This window comes from Tarenaya hassleriana, unplaced genomic scaffold (genome assembly GCF_000463585.1).
Source record: "Tarenaya hassleriana unplaced genomic scaffold, ASM46358v1 Cleome39, whole genome shotgun sequence".
NCBI classification, from domain to species: Eukaryota; Viridiplantae; Streptophyta; class Magnoliopsida; order Brassicales; family Cleomaceae; genus Tarenaya; species Tarenaya hassleriana.
In genome coordinates this window covers 117572-126395 of record NW_010966822.1, presented here as the reverse complement: position 1 = coordinate 126395, position 8824 = coordinate 117572, and positions in this window count along the sequence as shown.

Genomic DNA, 8824 nt, shown 5'->3' with positions numbered 1-8824 from the left:
ACATATCTATGATCTACTACCAGCTAGTCCATCATCAAACAATGACAACACATATGCAAAGATGAGCTATATTCCCATAAAGAAAATTAACCCTACAATAAATTTTCATTATGGGACTAAGATCCGTATTTCACATAAGAACATGTTTTTACACTCAGTCTTATGCTATTTAGGTAGACATCTAATGTCAATCATATCTAATATGACTCTTAGATCCTTTATGAGACTATGATATCGAATATCATTGCATACTTGTCTCATCTGTACCATTAAGTTTCAAGTCAAAACTTGACAACTTAACCCAAGATTAACCATATTCAAGCTGTAGGAACCACGATTTTCTACCCTGCCTCACAAAGATAATCCGGCACGCTCAGCTTTGGCATGACCCGTGTTACGGACGATCGATGCCTTGACAGGCGCTCTAGTAATGGGAGGTACACACTTAGCATTACATAAACAAGGGATTTTCGAAACTGCACCTAGATCAAGCATCTACTTTCAAGCTATGAGAACCACCATTTCTCCATCTTGCCTCACCAAGATAATACGGCACACCCAGCTTTGGCATGGCCCATGACACGTATGATCGAGGCCTTGACAAGTGCTTTACTTATAGAGCTTCTAGATCTATCCGGTTTCTGTGCAATGATTGTTCATAATCCGAATAGACCGTCCATTCGATTATGTAATCCCAATCCCGGAGCTCCCACTCAATCAAGTATATACCATATCTTGATTAAGTTACATGCATTCATTCACTATGGGTCATCCATAAGAATAAATCATGTCTATTTGAGTTACAGTTGATTAGATTATGCAACGATTGCGTAATCGGACCTCGAAAACGGAATTTTTTCGGAATCTGGACTTCGGACCGTCCGTTCTAGAGGTAGAACGGACGTTCCAGGCTGGCAGAACGTTCGGTCTCGACTTCAGAAGTCAGAACGAACGTTCAGCCTAGTAGAACGGACGTTCTGCATGGCAGAACGGACGGTCCAACCCTCCGTTCCGTGCCAATCAGTCCGTCACCCTTGGACCGTCCGTTCCGACTACCAGAACGGACGGTCTAGGATAGGTCTCCGTGATTAGATCACGTTTCCCCGCGTTCTCAGCCCCGATCAGATCCGAAACTAATCTGAATTCTTCTGTACACCCAAAATTCGAACTCCTGTACTCTATGCAACATGAAACATTCAATCTACACTAGATTCAATCATCAAACATGCGTAGATATCAAAGCAAACATGGATTCAAACAATTCAAATCCTAAAACGTGCGTGATCGGGATCTACGAAATCAAAACAGAGCAACCAGGCTCTGATACCACTGTTGGGTTTCCTGGGATCTCATGAGCGAATCCTATTCCTAAGAGATCGATTCTAGGGTTTGCGCAGCGGATGTAAAACAAAAATTTAATAAACCCTAGAACCATGCTTCTAATGAATCGTAGAAACGTTAGAACGCTTACCTCAATCGATCTGGGGCCTGTATCAACTGAAGAATTCGTCCGATCACGAAAGGCAGGAAGATTACCTCGCCCTCTACACGTATCCACACATCGGGATGGATTCCAACGATTGGAACTTGTCTGCTAGGACTCGAATCTCTATTCGGTTTTTGCACTTCGTCTATAGTGCAGCCACACATTTCTACAGTCTCGCTCACACGAGGGGCCCAGCGATATCTCTCTCTTTTACGAGAGATTAAAATCCCGTCTTGACTATCTACAATCCATCACATGATTCGTTTCGTACCTGATACACGCCTTTATAGTCCTCCTGTTACGCATGACGTTTGACGTATTCAAAGCACGCAACTCCTCATGTTGGATTCCGTAGATATCTCAGGTCTTAAGATCCAATCATGGAACCGCCATATGAGATTCAAGTCATGACGCTAGTCCATGTGACAATCTCATGCGGGTCAATCCAGTATTCCGTTCTTCAACGAATACCTATGACAGTGATCGTATCCAATACCTATGATCATCGCTATGATCATCAATCACACATCATACTAGTCTTATTATGTCATCATTCCCATAATGACACAAGACTAGGGAGTTTAATATCATTCATAATGATACATGGATTTCATAACAGATCTAGTATGCAAGAACATGTAATGAATCAAATACTCTCATAAAACCATAGAAAGTATCAATACATCGAATGTATCTAAAGAAAGCTCATAAACAGTACATCATAGAGCACTAAACCAACAAAGAAAATCTTCAAATTGCGACAAAATTTGCGACGAAAAATTCAATTGCATACAAATTACGACGGGATACGAAAAAAAAATTTACGTCACAAAATCCATCGAAAGTTTGCGACAGAATGCAACAGAATCGTTTTCATCGCAACAACAAACGTTATTTATGACGAAAGTTTCAATATGTACTGGATGTTGCGACAAATTGCGATGAAAAGTCTATCGCATGCATATATTAATTTTATTTAATTTTAAATTTTATTTAATTTTTTTTACTTTGTGACAGATACTAATTTTATTTATTTTCATTATTTTCGATAAAAAAATTTCAAAATTTTGCCCATTTTCTTTCGAATTTTTGTCGTTGCGACGAATTTGCGACGGATTTCCGTCGCAACACATAATAAAAGTCACGACTTTGTCTTTTTCTTCCAGACTTTGAAATTTCAAGAAAAAAATCGCAATCTTCTCCAATATTCTCCAACGAATTGTTTTTCTTCAAAATTTGCTAAGGTATTTATGTATATATGTGAATTTGTATGTGTATGTGTGTAAATATGTGAATATGTAAATATGTGAATATGTATGTGTATATATGTGAATATGTATGTGTATGTGTGTGTTGTGTATATATGTGAAAGTGAATATATGTATGTGTATGTGTGTATGCGTGTATATGAATGTGTGTATGTGAATGTGTATATGTTTGTGTGTGTGTGTGTTTATGTATGTGTGTGTATGTGTGTTGTGTATGTATGTGAATGTGAATGCGAATGTGTATGTATATAAATGTGTATGTATATTTATGTGATGTCTGTTTGAATATATATATATATGTGTATGTATGTATGTGTATGTGTATATGTGAATATATATATGTATGTATGTATATGAATGTGTGTTTATGTATGTGTGTAATGTATATGTGTGTTTGTATATGTATATGTGTGTATACAATATATTGTTTTTATATTTTTTTACAATTAAAAAATATTTGCGACGAACAAATCCATCGCAAATCTATAGCAAAATATAGATTTTGTCTGTCGCAATTTTGCGACGGATTGACTGTTGGGGTTTTGGAGATCCCTAAACATGAGTCATAAAGGTTTCTAAGGTTCCAATCTTGGATTTCACGCAGCGGAATATGTAAAATGAAACTCAATCAACAGATCTTACATATAATGATGAATGTATCGATATACAACCTGTTTCGATCCAAAGACCTACCACAAACGTTGAAATCAAGTGCTCTCTACAACTAGTCCACTCTCACGGGCTTGTGTATGCTAGAACACGATCTGGAGATCGGGAACAAAAATCGAGGTGCTCCCTGGGAGAGAGCTGAGACGGAGGCTAAGAAAGAGAGGGAGAGGACGAAAATCTCTTCTTATTTTCTTAACCCTAATTATGTTTTCTAAACATAATGATAAAGAGATTAGGGTCTCATAAACTAAATGGGCCTAATGGGCTTTCACAGGCCCATTAAATTCATTAATAAACATATGGACCCATTGGGCACATAAACCCATCCAATGGATTTCTAATCAGTTTCGCAAACCGATCGTGGCCAGAGCACCATATCCATCATTCACGACCGACAAACTTTTGTAACAACGTTATACGGACATAAATGATTCTGTCGCAATCCGTCGCAAATTTGTAATTGCGAAGGATTTTTTTAATATTTGAGATGGAGTTTTCCGTCGTAAATTCAGATATTTCTTGTAGTGCACCACATCTCGACTGATGATACACTTATTCTCTTCAGTTAACCAAACCTCACCTTTTACTCCCTTTGGATATCCCGGAAAGATTCCCTTCCTGGCCCTTGGAAGAAGCTCCCCTTGATTTGTATGAACATAAACTACACACCCAAACTTCTTCAAGTAATGGTAAGTTGAATTCTTACTTGTCTATATTTCCTCTCGTATTGAAAATTCTATGGCATTTAAAGGTATCCTATTTATCAAATGAACTGTCGTTGATGCTGCCTCTGCGCAGAACATCTACTCTAATCCTGTCTCTGTCAGAAAGCATTGAACTTTATCTATTATAGTTCTGTTCATACGCTCAGCTATCCCGTTTTGTTGAGGGGTGTAGTTGCAGGTCTTGTATCTCTCAATGCTCTGTTCTCTGCAAAGTTGATCGTATCTCTGATTACATAATTCTAATCCGTTATCAGTCCTTAGGTGTTTCACTTTCTTTCCTGTTTGATTCTCAACCCACTTCCTCCATTCTGAAAAACTGTCGAATGTCTGATCCTTACTCTTGAGGAAGTACTTGAGAAATCATCAATCATTGTTAGAAAATACTGAGAACCTGAGAGAGATGGTGTCACTGTGGAGGATTCCCATAAATCTGAGTGAATATAGTCCAAGATCCCTTTTGATGAATGAACTTCCTTTCCAAACTTAAGTCTGTGAGATTTTTCTAGAACACAAGTTTCACAAAACTCCACCTTTCCTACTTTTGTAGTGTCCAAAAAACCTTTTTGCTTTAGGATTTCCATTTCCCTTTTCACCGATGTGGCCAAGCCGTTGATGTCATAGATGAGTTTCATCTGTACTTTGTCTGCTAACTTGAACTTCTGCATTTACAGTTTCACCCTTTAACACATAAAGTCCCCTTTCTAGCTTCCTCACCAGAACCACCAGAGAGCTTTGGTAACCTTCAGTTTTTCTTTGTTGGCCTTGTAGTCATATCCCTGCAAATCTAAAGATCCAAGAGAAATAAGATTTCGTTTCAGTTCCAAAATATACCTGACATCCTTGAGCATTTTTACAGTTCCATCGTGAGCTTTGATCTTGACATAACCAACTCCATGGACTGAGCATGTCATATTATTCCCCATCATTACCTTCCCATCTTCTCCCAACCTTAGCTCTTCGAACCAATCTCTCCTAGGGGTCATATGGTAGGTACATCCTGAAGCAAGAATCCATTCCTCCCTTGGATCCTGATCTGAGATACTGAGAGCTTCTGTTTCGAGGAACTTGTCAACTGATGTAGCTTCTCTTGTATTCTTGTCATTTTCCTCAAGATGACATTTTCTAGACCTACAATCTCTTTTGAAGTGTCAAACTTTACGTAGCATTTTGTGTCACCTATATCCCTTGACTTACACCTTGATGATTTCCCGTTATTCTTGCCCTGACCTTCACGCTTTTCAGTTCTGCCCCTGACTACTAGTCCCTCTCCTGATGTCTTTGGTGTCTTAGCCGCAAATTCCAATTCTTTTGAATATACTCCACTCGTGATTTCTCCAGCGTGATTGATTCACGCTTGTTGTACGTGAGAGTATCCTTTAACTGATCAAATTGATCAGGTAAAGCATTCAAGAGGATTAACACTTGATCATCTTCTGAAACTTCAATCTTTAGGTTTGCAAGGTTATTCACGAGCTTCTTAAAATTGTCAACATTTTCTTCAATAGATTTTGCAGTAACCATTTTGAATCCGAAGAACCTTTGCTTGAGATACATCTTATTTATCAGAGATTTGTGCAAGAATTCTTGTTCTAAAGCTCGTCAAATTCCAGTCGCAGTGTTTTCATCCATAACCTTTCTCATTAGATTCCTTACTCGCCTACTGCGCTCGTATCTCGTTTTCTGAGATAAACTCAGATCAATCTTCTTCTTTGTCGATGTGCTTTCCTCCTCCTGTTTGACATTGTCATCCTGAACTTCCAGTTCCTGACCTTTTTTGACATATTCTTGATCTTTTTCCAGGTTCAACACATCATGCAACCGTAAGATTTCCAAGCTTGCGAGGATTTTGTCTTTCCATAACGAGAAATCACCTTTCCCATCATACTTCTCCACCTCCAGCTTGCAAGCCAATATCTTGTCCAGATTTTCGCTCTTCTGGTTCCTGTTCTTGAAGGATTTCCCGATCGAATCTTCCTGTGGATCGTTCTTCGTTTCGTCGTCTCTGTTAGCCCTCGGAACCAGGCTCTGATACCATTTATTACCTTTCGAACTCAAGATTCTGGTTCTGGAAATGTGATTGAAAATGGATTAGACCAACACAACTCACACACACGAACACCGATATTTTACGAATTCCCTAATCTCGATGTGAGATTGCGTACGCTCGGTAGAAATAGAATCCACAATCCACTAAATTCTCGAAGTTTTTAACAAGAACACACGCTAAACGTATTGAATACAACCAGAATAAACGCAAATCAGATGTAACGACCCAAAATCCGGTATTTCGGATATCGTTGAATCGTCACTTGGATTATAAAAAAATCCGATTTATTCTAAAATCAACCATCAAAATCAGACTCTACAGCGGAAGTTTAAAACAATGAATTTCAATAACTTAAGTCTGAATATTAATTTCATGAATAAATTGAATAAAGAAAATAGAAATTCTAAATCTTCATCTTTCTGGCAAACTACCGAATCCAACCAAAATAATCTGCTTCACCTTTCACATGTGGAGAAAAAGAAAGGGATGAGCTATGCGAATAGCTCAGCAAGGTTGCAAGACTATAAACCTCGCCTCCGTACCCAGAATAGACAATTAAATAGAAAACAAATTCAATCAACTTTCAACTCAAACAAAACTTAATCTATCGATTCACGTTCTTCTCCTAACTTTTCTTTGTTCGATTCTTTAAAACGAGTCCAGACTCTAGGACCATTCAGTACCCCTCAGACTTACCTTAAAACTCTTTTTATAAAACAAAACCAAAAATATCGTTATAACCCTCTACGGATCGTTGTCGTAGTCGGGGTTATCAAAACACGACCAATAGTAATAACTCTTTATGGATCGCCGCTGTGGTCGGGCCGTTACCACTCCACATGGATCGCTGCCATGCCCGCCATCACATAGGGATCGTTGCTGTACCATGGCCTCAAAACTCAACCAATAGCAATAATCCTCTACGGATCGCCGCTGTAGTCGAGGTTATCACTCCACATGGATCGCTTCCATGCCCGGGTTGTTATCATAGCATCACATACGGATCGCCGCCGTACCATGGTCTCAAAACTCACTTTTAAAATATTTTTAGCACAGTCTGAGGTCACATCCTAGTCCCTAAATCAATTCTTTACTTTTCTCATCTTTCCAAACATCATACCAAAATTTAGTTAATATCAAAAGTTCAACTCATTCTAACGATCTAATAATCTATTAAGAAATGTCATCAAATAACATGTACATCATGAGCCATAATCACTAAACAGAAATTTATCAATCATCAATCATCATTCATTATTCACCAATCATCAATCATTAATCATCATTCATCAATCATCAATCAACATATATAATAAATTCACAAAAAAATTTAAGGCGTATATTTTAAAATCCTAACCGCATGATATCTACATTCTCTATCATCATGTCTAAGCGGATAGAAGAAAGAGGAGTTCTGTCGAGTTCCCTCACCTCGATCTAAACGATGAACCCCGAAAGATTCACTCTAGTCCTCGATCTCAGGTTCAACAACCTTGAAATTTTCTTCACTTATAATTATTTAATATACAATAATCTTAATTATAATTATACACAATTAAATCATCATCATTTTTTTAATTGGAATTATAGAATCGAAAAGATCTAATACGTAATTGATAACGCAAATCTAGGTGTATAAATAAGCTCAAGTAATAAAAACCTAGATACAGCGAATACCGCAAGGATACGGATCAACTGTAGTACCAGGATCGAACACAGGGAATAGTTAACACTAAGAACAAGACTCGACTATGATTCAGATCAGCAAATAGTAGATGAAATAGATGAATACTGAAAATAAAGCAATAAATAAACTAAGTAAATCAGATAACTAAACCACCGTAGCTTCGGGATAACCTTAACGCGCAGGGATTGTTTCTAAGGATGGAGAATCTACGAATATCGAACTCTAATCGGGGATCTCAAGTTCTAATATCAGATTTGGCTCTCTCAAGTCCTAAATCCACTATCCAATAATTTAACCTATCGATCTCTCAACCTAATAGATTAAAATATCAAATGCATTAACGATCACTATCACAGTTCCTAAACCGATTAACCTATCTCTCAATAGTCTTAATCAATTCATTCAATGAATTCGTTTCGAATCTAGTCTCAACTCTCGTTGCAAATCAGAATCTAAAATCAATCAATCAACTGGCCAAGAAGATCAAAAGCAATAAACTCAATTCAATTAAACCGAAGAGTATCGATAACGTAGTCTCGAAAAATAAAAACCAAACAAATCCCTACAAGGTTAAATCCCCAGCTACAGTGAAACGACTACTCGCAACCCATAACAACAAACGAGTTCAAATCAATAAGAAGAAACATAGAAACAGATAAAGAAGACTCGCAGCGATCTCTCGACGACGATTCTTCAATCTCTGCTCCCGGAAAACTCTGTCTTGATTCTCTCTCGAGTTCTCTGGCTTTTGCTGTGATCTCTCGATCACTTTTGAAGTCCAAGACGTCTCCTATTTATTTGCTTGGCAGTTGGGCTTCTTCCTTTGCTGAAAACGGAAGTCCGGATGCAAAATAGGAAGTTTTCCCGTAATGCAACACAGCCGTGTCGAATGCAACACGGTTCGTGTCAATTCTCTGTTAAAAATCTGCACTTTAGACATAG